Below are 13732 nucleotides of genomic sequence, written 5' to 3'. Positions count from 1 at the left end.
ATATATATATATATATATATACCCCACATACAGTATGTGCTTTGTAGCTGTGTATTATCTAATTATGATGCACCGAATACGTTTATTTCCTGATAGAATATAGATTGATAATTTATCAATTGCTCGGATTTTTTTTTATTGTCAATGTATGAGTGATTGAACAATTTTTTTTCCTTTTTGAGTTTGGTATGTCAGATATTTTATCCTGTATTTTAAACAGATGCCCACGGTGAAGAAAACTGTAATGTTCATAGATTGGTGACAATATGTTGTAATTTATGAGAAATGTGTAAATTTGTCAAGCTCTTTTTTCAGGTGTATCAACCTGTTTTTAAAGAAAACTACATGAAAATAACAAAGCTGGTGATTAACTTATCTAATTTATAAATGAAATCTAAATTTTGAACTTCATCAAGAAGGGTCAACTGATATGAATGATTATAAAGTTCTAGTCTGGGACAATTTGCAAATGCAATCTTTTTTTTTTCTCATTGACAGTTCGATAATTTATCGAGTTACTAAGTAATATATTTTTAGGCTTGGTTTGCTTCCGATTTATTTTTAAATTTGTGGCTTTGTGCCAAAGTTGGAAATTATATTATCATTACATCCTAACGAATCCTAAAAATCGTTATTAAACCTTGCCAAATAAAAATCCTGCTGGGGGCAGCTTACATTCGTCAATGGTAAATGATAATCGTTAAAATCCTGGGGGCGATTAAATGGACTACACTCCTTTCCTCAAAATATGTGGTTTTGTGCTTATGATAAACGTGATAAAAATGCATCGGTGATAGCAGAGAGAGAACTTAGAATTAATTGTAGGCGTAGGTAATTTTGAGCGAATTTATCTTCAGTTCTTTGAAAAATCAAGGTGTTTTCCTTTTTATTTGACTATCGGCCTTTTAAAAACAAATCTTCAACCTGTTCCATTCTTTGGTCTTTATAGAGCCATGTATTTCTTTTGACAATACACTTGTTAAGCATATGGTCTCAAATTACTGTATAACACTCTCAAATGACTCTTCCTTTGTTAGAAACGTCAAAAATATTTTGCTATTCTACTGAAATGAGAATACAGTGATGTAGCAATTATATCATTGGTATAGTAAAATAACCAAATAGAAAAAGTATTGGACTACTTACTGATTGGTGGTGAGTTGAAAAACTACTGCTTGTGCTTTGTGTTGGGTTGATTCTGAACACATCATTTTCATTTGTATTGTATCACTTCATGTAGCTGTCACAAATATATATCGGAACACTTAGGAATTTCAACTGCTACAGACTAATGACTTACCTAGGAGATGGTTTGTTTCTCATCTACCTAGTTCTATGAAACTATTGTTGAACCCAAGCCTATAGAAACTCCTTTGAGTCATGGAATGCATTTACATTGTAGCACATCCCTAAAACTGGAACATGGTAGACACATCAAGCAACTGGGACAGGATCAACATCATTGTGAAGAAATGCAAACAGTGTGCTTGTGTCTCCTTGAAAGAGCTTGCTCGTTAGCCAGTGTCTACTGGTCTGTGGCCTGAGAAAGAATGGTTATTTCTAGCTGACTGAACAACTACCAAATGATTCTTATGGTTGTTGATTTTTATTGTTTTTAAGTTACATCACTAATTGTTTGGGAAAAGACAAAAATGTCACAAACACACTCCTTGTCTTTTCCCCCCGGGCTACAATTTTTCAAGTAATTTCCAACATCCACTTTTCTGTGCTTGCATGGGCTCAGATGGAGTTCAGTGGCACAATTTTTTTTTAAGACCGAATGTTCTTTCTGTCACCTACCTTCACCTGTTTTCAAGGTAATATTTCCTTTCGTCCTCCAAAAATGACCAACACACTGGCCACATGTTTCCATGGAATATTTGCAAATAAATGACAACACTTTTATGACTGTGACATTAGTTTACAATTAGTGCATGCTGTCAAGGTAAGTAGGCATGAACGCAGGTATACTCTCATGCACATAGATGTAAACATAATTACATATATGCATGTGTGTGTGTATGTATGTATATATATATATATATATATATATATATATATATATATATTGCTGAGTCATTATCAGAACTAGAGAAGTTTCAGGTGTGGAAGCAAGGACTAGAATTGAAGGGCCTTAGAGTCAACCTAGCTAAAACCAAAGTCCTAATAAGTAGGAAGGTAGATAAAACACAAACCCCTTCAGGTAGATGGCCCTGCTCGATCTGTAGAAAGGCGCAGGTAGAAACTCTATAAGATGCACCCAGTGCAAGCTATGGACACATATAAGAAGTGCAGCAATATCAAATGAAGGTTAACTAGGAAGTTAGTTTTTGTATGTGGCAGATGTTCAGGAGCAATAAACACTGAAAATATGCAGAAAACAACTTTTGCCACTTTCCAGGGAGATAAACTAGACGTAGTTGATAGCTTCCACTATCTAGGTGACCAAGTTAGTAGTGGGGGAAGGTATGCTGAAAGTGTAGCTGCTAGAATAAGAATAGCCTGGGCAAAGTTCAGAGAGCTCCTACCTCTGCTGGTGACAAAGGGTCTCTCACTCAGAATAAAAGGCAGTCTATGATGCATGTGTACGAACAGCCATGGGCCATGACTGTTGAGGGCATGCGTAAGCTTGCAAGGAATGAAGCCAGTATGCTCCGATGGATGTGTAATGTCAGTGTGCATACTTGAGAGAGTGTAAGCACCCTGAGAGAAAAGTTGAACCTAAGAAGCATCAGTTGTGGTGTGCAAGAGAGACGATTGTGCTGGTATGGACATGTGGCGAGAATGGATGAGGATAGCGGTGTGAAAAAGTGCCATACCCTAGCGGTTGAGGGAACCTGTGGAAGAGGTAGACCCAGAAAGACCTGGGATTAGGTTGTGAAGCACGACCTTTGGAAATATGCTGCGCGTGAGAAGACCCGGCAAGCCAAGTGAGACCTAAATCCAAGGCCTCTGCGAGGAGTGTAGCCAGCCCACTTATGCGTACCAGGCTTTGATTACAGAAGACTTGTGAAAGATTGAACAGATAATTGGAGTCTGAACAGCTCCCCAACTGGCCAGCTCCATGTCAGACCATCCAAGCCATGCCAGCATGGAAAGTGAATGTTAAATGATGATTTTATATATATATATATGCATATGTATAAATAGCACAAGATTATGTGGGATGAACATGTCCACATCTTCTGTGTGATTTTTCTGTGGGCTCTTTGTCATCCTTCTGTTCAATTTTTTATTCCTGTATGTGTATACACACACACACACAAAGAAACTCTGATAAACACCAGTCTATTTCATTTGTTCCCTACATATGTTAGGAATCTCTGCATTGGATATTTCATGTGCAATTGGATGGTTAACCGCAACGGATCCTCAAGGGAACGCTTTAGTGCATTATGTTACAGGGATCAAATTTCTTTGATCCCTGATGATCCATTGTGGCTGAGCAACCAATTGCACTTTGCTCCAAATGGCTACAACAGCAAAACATACATAACGCACAAATTATATAAACTTGCATTCATCATAATTTCTACTACATTTACTCTGTATATCATAACTACTAATACTGCTCAGTATACTACTAACCCAACCCCTATACCAGAAGCAGAATGTATGATGATAATCTACATGGAGTTCTAAACTCACCTGCAGCAGTTGTACATGGAAATGTACACACAAAATATACTAGGCACAGGTGTGGCTGTGTGGTAAGGCACACACACACACACACACACACATATCCATTCATATATGTGGTTTGATCAAAAAGTATCCGGACTGTTGCTATAGTAACGACGCTAAAGTATGCTGCTTGGCACAGATTGACCTTGAATTTTGCTGTGCATGTGCACTAAGTTTTAACAGTCTAGCTCATTTCTGCTGTTTACAGCAGTGCTTGGAAGGAAGATGTGTAACGTGATCGTCACAATGATCTTGACAGAGAATCTGCATCAAATTTTGCCAAAAGATTGATGATACATGCGCAGAGGTCTATGCAAAGTTTTCAAAAGGTTTTCACCGTTCTTGACACAACCAAGGAGATCTTGTGCAACTGAAACCTGAGTGTCTTTTTGGTCAGCTAAAAGCAGTTTTGGCACAAACTTGGCAGACACGCGCCTCAAACCCAAATCTTCAGTGATAATGTGGTGAACTGAAACGTAACTAATTTGCACATCCTCTGATAACTCACGGTTGGTGATTCGACAATTTCCCCTCACATCTGCACACACATCTGCAACGTTTTTCTCAGTTCTGCTGGTTGCGGGTCTCCCAGAACGTTCGTCAATATTGACATTTTTTGGCCATCTTGGAAACGTCTGAACCATTTATACACTTGTGTGCAGCTCATACACTCCTCTCAATACACTTTCTGCAGCTTTGCGTAGGCCTTTCTGTGCCATAGTCAATGCGACGATCCCACACTACAAACCTTCCTTCCAAGCACTGCTGTAAACAGCAGAAATGAGCAAGAATATTAAAACTTAGTGCACATGCACAGCAGAGTTCAAGGTCAATCTTTGCCAAGCGGCTTCACTCTGTGTGCTTTAGCTTCATTATTGTGGTAACAGTCCACATACTTATTGATCAGGCCTCATATATACAATGCACATACATACATATTTATCTCAACATTTTCATCAGCATTGTTTTAACACCTACTTTCCCATGCTTGCATGAATCAGATGGGGTTATGTTCAGACAGTGTTTTGTACAGTGGGATGCCTTTCCTGACACAAACATTCAAATGTTTCCAGGCAAGGTAATAGTCACCCAGCATACTGAACAACAAACAGCTTAGACATGCTTTTGTATAGGATTACAAAAACAAAATACAAACACTGTTTCTATGAATGGTGAAGATTTTGATTATAATCAGCATGCAAACATGTCGAGACATGTAAAAAAAATCCAAACATTCTTTCAATGTGGACTGCTGACAAACAACACAGTCTGCATGACTGATGAAGCTTTTGTTTACTATTAGTACACATGCATGTGAAGATGAGGTGAAGTATGAACTCAAATATACACGCACGCACACACACACACAGATATATGCTATGCTTGCATCTTACAGTGTCTATCAGTTATCTCACAATGTATTGGTCACCTGCAACTATAGTGGAAGATAGCAGTGGGACCACATACTATCTATATTGTATGATATATATGTGTTGAATGCATGTATATATTGTGGAGGCGCAATGGCCCAGTGGTTAGGGCAGCGGACTCGCGGTCGGAGGATGGTGGTTTCGATTCCTAGACCAGCGTTGTGTGTGTTTATTGAGTGAAAACACCTAAAGCTCCACGAGGCTCTGGCAGGGGTGGTGGCAACCCCTGTTGTACTCTTTCGCCCCAACTTTCTCTCACTCTTTCTTCCTGTTTCTTGAGTAAAGCTGCAATGGACTGGCGTCCTGTCCAGCTGGGGGGAGCACATACGCCATAGGAACCGGGAAACCGGGCCCATGAGCTTGGCTAGGCTTTAAAAGGACGCATAAAAAAAATAATATGTATATATTGGGTGTGGCAGTGTAACAGAAGTTTTCTTCCCAACCTTGTAGTTGTAGGTTCACTCCTGTGTGGCACCTTGGCCAAATGTCTCTTACTTTAACCCCATGCTGATCAAAGCTTTGCGAGTTGACAGAAACTGAAAGAAGCTCGATGTGTGTGTATATATATATATATATATATCAACTACACTCTCAGAGTGGTTGGCGTTAGGAAGGGCATCCAGCTGTAGAAACTCTGCCAAATCAGATTGGATCCTGGTGTAGCCATCTGGTTCACCAGTCCTCAGTCAAATCGTCCAACCCATGCTAGCATGGAAAGCAGATGTTAAACGATGATGATATATATATATATATATATGAGAGAGAGAGAGAGAGAGGCAATTATGTGGATAAACAAAGTAGATCTATTAGATATAATAGTTTGGGTATGAAATGCGAAATAAATATGTGTACATGCATATGTGTGTGCATGTGTACCCTTATTTTGATATGTGATGTTGTTCATTTCCTATCTTCCATGGTGAAGTATTACCTTTCTTGGAAACAGGTGAAGATGGGCACAGGAAAGGCTTCTGGCTGTAGAAAATCTGCCTCTTCAGATATGCCGTCTGACCCATGCCAGCATGGAAAAGTGGACATCAAATGATGATGGTGCTTTAGGATGAACAGGATATACTTGCTCATCCAGGTCAAATAAGCAATTATGCAAATAATGACAGTGAACAAAATACAAGATTCATCCCTCGAATACTAAATAACATTCCAACCTCTATTAGTAATGATTGTGAATTGACAACTGATCTTGGAACCAACATAAGTGGTGTTAGATGCAGTTCTCAACAAAACACAAAATAATGAAAGTGGATCGTTTCTGGGAAACGTGATGCCATTGCTATGATAGGTGCAGGCATGGCTACGTAGTGAAGAAGATGATGATGATGATATGACAGACTTTTTTACAGTTTCTTATTTCTTTATTGCCCACAAGGGGCTAAACATAGAGGGGACAAACAAGGACAGACAAAGGGATTAAGTCGATTACATCGACCCCAGTGTGTAACTGGTACTTAATTTATCGACCCCGAAAGGATGAAAGGCAAAGTCGACCTCAGCGGAATTTGAACTCGGAACGTAACGGCAGACGAAATACCGCTAAGCATTTCGCCCGGAGTGCTAACGTTTCTGCCAGCTCGCCGCCTTCAAACTTTTTTACAGTTTCTGTGTACCAAATTCATTTTTGTCGGACTGGGCCTATAGTAAGAGACATGTGACCAAGTTGTCACACAGTGGGACTGAACCTGAAACCATGTGTTTTGGAAGTAAGCTACTTTAACCACACAGCCCAGCTATACCTGTTTCTCCACACCAATTCATTACACACTGAGTTATCTATGCCACCATCACATCCCTGAACCTCTGATATTTCACTGAAAGTACTGCTGTCATTTGACCTTTCCACCTCTCAACTCCCAGCCTGCTCCTAAATGCTATGATTTCTTTGATCCTTTTACTTGCTACTTCTGTTTCTGCAGAACTGATCTGAAGAATGCTTTAGTTCCCCAATGTAATCCTCTTGACTTTTCTAAGAAGCCAATTATTCCTACTTCTAATGTTTTTCTTCAGCTATTTTCCTGATTCTTCCAGCCATTTAGAGTACATCATCTTTGTCTCTTTGGAAATCGAATAATGCTTCAAACCAAATGCAGAAATCACTGTGTTCTCTTTCGTTTTTCTTTCTGTCTCATCCTTTCTTTCTCTCCCTATTTCTTTTTCTCTCTCTCTCTCCCTCTTCATTTATCTCATTATCTTCTCTTTCTTTCTTCTCACCTCTTTCTTTTTCTGTTTCAATTTCTTTTTAATTCATTCAGCCTTCCCTCCTGCTTCTCTTATTCTTTTTTCCATCCACTTTTCTTTCTATCTTCTCTATTTCCTTTCATTTTTTCCCCTTCTGCTTTTCTATTTCTCTCTCTTCATCATCATCATCATCATCGAGTTCCCTTGACTGGTGCAGCCAGTCACTTGGTACCACTGCTTTCTGTTGTCATGTGTAGCAAGGTCGCGGTGTTGTAACTTGTTAAATCCTTGATGTTATCAGACCAGGATTTTCTGTCTCCTTCTCTTTCACCTTCCCACAACTGAGCCCTAAACAATGGTTTTGGACAGGGAGCTGTGGCAGGATACAATAGGGTGGGCTTCCACACAGATTCTCTCTACCAAATTTACTCACAAAGCATTAGTGCAAGGCTGTAGTAGAAGATATTTATCCAAGGTGCTGCACTGTGGGACTGAACCAGAAACACTGTGGTTGCAAAGTAAGCTTCTTAATTTCATATATATTGGCCATTAAGGCTTTACAAAGAGGGGACAAACAAGGACAGACAGACATAAAGAAGCTGTGGGCTGGACACAGACATTAATGAGATGAAGGTGATAACAAAAAGGATGAAATAGAAATGGGAGGTGCACCGGCGCCCACCGACTGATAACCCCTCAAAAACCTTGTTCAATACAATTCATTAATTCATTATTATAAATTATTATAACAACAGGGTGGAGGCACAATGGCCCAGTGGTTAGGGCAGCGAACTTGCGGTCATAGGATCGCGGTTTCAATCCCTAGACCGGGCGTTGTGAATGTTTATTGAGCGAAAACACCTAAAGCTCCACGAAGCTCCGGCAGGGGATGGTGGCGAACCCTGCTGTACTCTTCCACCACAACTTTCTCTCACTCTTACTTCCTATTTCTGTTGTGCCTTTAATTCAAAGGGTCAGCCTTGTCATACTGTGTCACGCTGAATACCCCCGAGACCTACGTTAAGGGTACACGTGTCTGTGGAGTGCTCGGCCACTTGCACGTTAATTTCACGAGCAGGCTGTTCCGTTGATCGGATCAACTGGAACCCTCGACGTCGTAAGCGACGGAGTGCCAACAACAACAATAACAACAGGATCAATTATACAAGCAAAGTAAGCTTCTTAATCACATAGCTATACCTACAGAGTCGATTCGAAAGAAAGGAAAAAAGTATCTGTCTTTTACACTGGTTATCACACTTAACTGTTTTGCAAGTATTGCATGGTTCAATTGCTGTTTAGAACTATTAACTTCAATGTTTATCTTCATATCTGTTTATGTAGTTGCTTTTTTGTTTTCATTGATGTTTTGCAAAACATATTTAGCTGCCATTTGTGGTGCCATATTTGTGTTCATGGGTTGAAACTCTGCATGAAAGAAGTTCATGCAGAGTTCTTGCATGAGTATTATATAAATATCTTTTAATAATATCATATGCTAATGTTTGAAGGCGCATGGCTCAGCGGTTAGGCTGTTGCACTCACGATTGCTAGGTTGTGGGTTCAGTTCCCAGACGGAGTGGCACATTATGTTCTTGAGCAAAACACTTCATTTCACAACTCTCCAGTCCACTCAGCTGTAAATGAGTAACCATTTGTGGTAACCCAGTGACAGAAAGCTTTCAGATCAGGAGGAATGTTGGGCTTCTTGCCCCAGCCAGTGGGCTGGCATCACCTGAAAGCTAAAATGATGCAAAGTTCACTGTGACCAGCAATGTATAACAACATCCGATAGTCTGGTTGATCACGTGATCATGCGATTTGCTGATGTATCGTCATCATCATCATCATCATCATCATCATCATCATGTCTTACTATAATGTTGTTGTTGTTGTTGCCATTAAGTCACAGATCAGTCTCAATCAAAGATATGTACCAGCTGTATATTTGCATAAATTAAATTATAATTCTGTTTTGGCTTTATACCAATGTAAATCATTTTGGCTACAAATATATTTGCCTATTTGTGTGTGTGTGTGTATGTATGCATGTGAGTGTGTATATATGCAAGTGTGTGTGTGTATATATATATATATATATATACACACACATGTATATGCTGTACATGCTTACAAGATATATATATGCATGTGCACATGTACATCTAAACATACATGCGCATGCATGTTTATAGTTTATGTTCATATGTGTGTGTGTTTGTGTGTATTTGTATATATAATGAAACGAAACATCTGTATGAAATATTAATAACTGGAGTGGGACAGGAAATATGATCTAATCAGAAAGATGTCAAAATTATCTAATTTGTTGATTGGTGTGTTTACATATATGCATGTGTGTGTGTGTGTATGTATGCATGTGCATGTGTGTGTGTGTGTGAGAAAGTGTGTGGTATGTGCATGTGTATGTGTGTGTTTTGTCGCCCTCTGCAACACTCAGCTGTCTGCAATATAATGAGGACACTTGTGAGATAGCTAAGTATCACCAGATGCAGCAATGGAATGTTAATGGTCTCCAATTATGTAAACAGATTAATGACATCTTCGTTCTTATATCTCTGTGGAATTGGGTGTTGTTGTTGTTGCCGATGACGATGTTGTTTTTAAAGGTTTATTGTTATTATTATTTTTTGCCTGTTTTCTTTTTCTCGCAAAACTTTTGCATATACTTGTTCCACCTCACCGGGGATGCATGAGCTAATTGCTATATGGTCACACGACCTTTTAGAAATGGCAGCCAAATTTCCCTCGAGTCATATTTTACCATATCATTAATAAATGACATGTCACGTAATGTGCCACTAGGTGCCTCGCTCATCAGCCCTTCAGCATTTAAATCTGCCATATTCGGCCCAAACAGTCTACCTGTTTTCTGTTCAGACTAGCCAGATCAGACCTTTTACACCTGTCCTACAGCATCTTTCTAAAAATAAGCAATCACATCATCAAAATCTCAGAGTTACGAAATAATCTATGATAATCCATCAAAACAATGTGAATAAATAAGCATTGCTTTTGACAGAATTAACTGAATACTCTCTTTTATTCTTTTACTTGTTTCAGTCATTTGACTGCGGCCATGCTGGAGCACCGCCTTTTAGTCGAGCAAATCGACCCCAGGACTTATTCTTTGGAAGCCTAGTACTTATTCTATCGATCTCTTTTGCCGAACTGCTAAGTTATGGGGACGTAAACACACCAGCATTGGTTGTCAAGCGATGTTGGGAGACAAACACAGATACACAAACATATACACACACACACACACATGTATATATATATATATATACATATATACGGTGGGCTTCTTTCAGTTTCCGTCTACCAAATCCACTCACAAGGCTTTGGTCAGCCCGAGGCTATAGTAGACACTTGCCCAAGGTGCCATGCAGTGGGAATGAACCCGCAACCATGTGGTTGATAAGCAAGCTACTTACCACACAGCCACTCCTGCGCCTAAGAGATTTAAAGAATTTATGAGATGGTCCTGACTGGAATGCCTTTCATCATGAGTCTCCTAGATCAGGACTGACCTGAGGCTAAACAATAACAGCAATACGATATACACAAACCCCACTTACACTTTTTCTCTCTCTCTCAGTGGAAGTGGCAAGGATGGGTGGGTAAGGTATAGAACTGGTTCTATTGCAATTATTTTGTTGCATCTGAGGTCAAGATAATTGACTTCGGATGTACCAAAGTGGAATTAGCTTTTGTGGTGAAAATGTATGCAATTGTTCCTGGGAATGTTTTTGGTAATAAATGAGTGTTCTGTTGTTGGAGGAATTCATCTCTCACTTGTTTATGTCGTGTCTACTGGAAATGTTATCTAAAATAGAATAGCATTATAGTCAGAGGCATTATGTTTATCCCATGCCTTCTGGGAATGTTACCTGCAGTAAACTGATGTTCTCTCCAGAAAGGAGATGGATGTGTGTGTATATATATATATATATATATATATATATATATATATATAAACAATATATGAGTATATGCATATATATGTACATGTATGTATATACGTTCATCCACATGTACATATAGATACATAACTGGGTACATGACGTGGCAAAAGAACAAGGACAAAAATGGTAAACAAGGTGCAACAAACAAGCAGGCCATATAGAAACATCCCCTTCATCAGCTGCCACCATTAAAACTCCGGCGTTTCGAAGAATTAAGGCAGTACGCATCGTTACACACACACACACATATATATAGGCGCAGGAGTGGCTGTGTGGTAAGTAGCTTGCTTAATAACCACGTGGTTCCGGTTCAATCCCATTGTGTTGCACCTTAGGCAAGTGTCTTCTATTATAGCCTTGGGCTGATCAAAGCCTTGTAGTGGATTTGGTAAACAGAAACTGAAAGAAGCCTGTCGTATATATATTCATATATATATATATATATATATATATATATGTGTGTGTGTGTGTCTGTGTTTCTCCCCTCCCACCATCGCTTGACAACTGATGTCGGTGTGTTTACGTCCCTGTAACTTAGCAGTTCGGCAAAAGACACCGATAGAATAAGTACTAGGCTTACAAAGAATAAATCCTGGGTTCATTTTGTTCAACTAAAGGTGGTGCTCCAGCATGACTCCAGTCAAATGACTGAAACAAGTAAAAGAGTAAAAGATGTGTGTGTGTGTGTGTGTGTCACAGTATCATGGTATTGACCAGATGTTGTTATACATCACTGATCACAATGCACTTTGCATTGTCTTACACTTTGAATGGTGCCACCCCACTGGCTAGGTATGCAGGCCAACATTTCCCCTGAATAGAAGACTTTTCTATTGCAGGGTTAATCATTTACGGCTGAGTGGACTGGAGCAACATGAAATGAAGTGTTTTGCTTAAGAGCACAACATGCCACCTGGTATGGGAATTGAACCCACAATCTAGCAATCTAACTACTAGGTCACTTGTCTTCATTTATGTATGTATGTATATATGATATCTTCCTTGTATTGTTGTTCAAAAATGATACTTATCACTTACGTTAATAAAGCTACCTGGTGGGGTGGTTAAATTTCTAAATTAAAGAATAGAAAGGTCATCAAATTGACCTCTGTTTCAGATATGAAGCTATTTGATATTCTTAATGAGCTGCATGGTTGGAAACCTATTCACCTGACAAGTCAAGATGATTATCTGGTTTCAATTTCCAGTTGATGAACAAGTTTATTTCAATCATACACCCCTGGAAAGATATAAACATTACATATCTCATTCTCATCTTCCCCTTTGGGATAAAGGCCTTCCTGTCTAACCCTAAAAAAAACCAACATTATTTAATATTCTTAGAGTGTACTTCTACCATTATTACCCTACAAGCATATTCAGCCACCAATAAACTATGTGCCAGATCTAACCTCTTACACCTACCCTCAAATTTCATTCTAAAATTATACAATCACATCAAGATAATACATGATTAATTCAAAACAATGTGAATAGGTAAGTATTATATTTGACTAAGTAATCGGAATTCAAAAGGGTTAAGTTTCTATTTAGATAAACTAATAAAGCTAAATAATATTTTTGTTTTATAAAATGTTGGTATTTTGTAGCCAGCTATTTTAATATTCAGAAACTCCATAAGTGTAAGCTATGGACACATAAGAGGTACAGCAATATCAAAGGAAGGCTAACTGGGAAGATAGATTTTTGTATGTGGCAGATGCTCAGGAGCAACAAACACTGAAAATGTGCAGAGAACAGCTTCTGTCACGTTCCAAGGAGAAAAACTAGAAGTAGTTGATTGTTTCCATTACCTAGGTGACCAAGTTAGTAGTGGGAGGTGGGTGCTCTGAAAGTGTAGCTGCTAGAAAAAGAATAGCCTGGGCAAAGTTCAGAGAGCTCCTACCTCTGCTGGTGACAAAAGGCCTCTTGCTCAGAGTAAAAGGGAGACAGTATGATGCTTGTGTACAAACAGCCATGTTACATGGCAGTGAAACATGAGCCGTGACTGCTGAGGACATGCGTAAGCTTGCAAGGAATGAAACCAGTATGCTCTGCTGAATGTGTAATGTCAGTGTGCATACATGACAGAGTGTAAGCGCACTGAGAGAAAAGTTGGACTTAAGAAGCATCAGATGTGGTGTGCAAGAGAGACGGCTGTGCTGGTATAGTCACGTGTTGCGAATGGATGAGGACAGCTGTGTGAAAAAGTGTCACACCCTAGCAGTTAAGGGAACCTGTGGAAGAGGTAGACTCAGGAAGACCTGGGATGAGGTGGTGAACATTGGGCCTCACCGAGGCAATGACTAGTGATTGAAACCTTTGGAGATATGCTCTGCTTGAGAAGACCCGACAAGCCAAGTGAGACCATGACCTGTGGCCTATGCCAGTGGTGTATAACCAGCCCACTTATGAGTACCCTTCATTCATTGGACA

General features: G+C 39.3%; 1 protein-coding gene across 1 annotated transcript in view; it reads left to right on the top strand.

The window, feature by feature from the left end:
- The window catches only part of LOC106875370 (thyroid adenoma-associated protein homolog), a 74565-nt gene that overhangs the window by 1182 nt on the left and 59651 nt on the right, over positions 1-13732 (top strand). The window lies entirely within an intron of this gene.

This window comes from Octopus bimaculoides, chromosome 4 (genome assembly GCF_001194135.2).
Source record: "Octopus bimaculoides isolate UCB-OBI-ISO-001 chromosome 4, ASM119413v2, whole genome shotgun sequence".
Classification (NCBI taxonomy): Eukaryota; Metazoa; Mollusca; class Cephalopoda; order Octopoda; family Octopodidae; genus Octopus; species Octopus bimaculoides.
The sequence above is the reverse complement of the archived record's forward strand: the minus strand, read 5'-3'. Positions and strand labels throughout refer to the sequence as shown.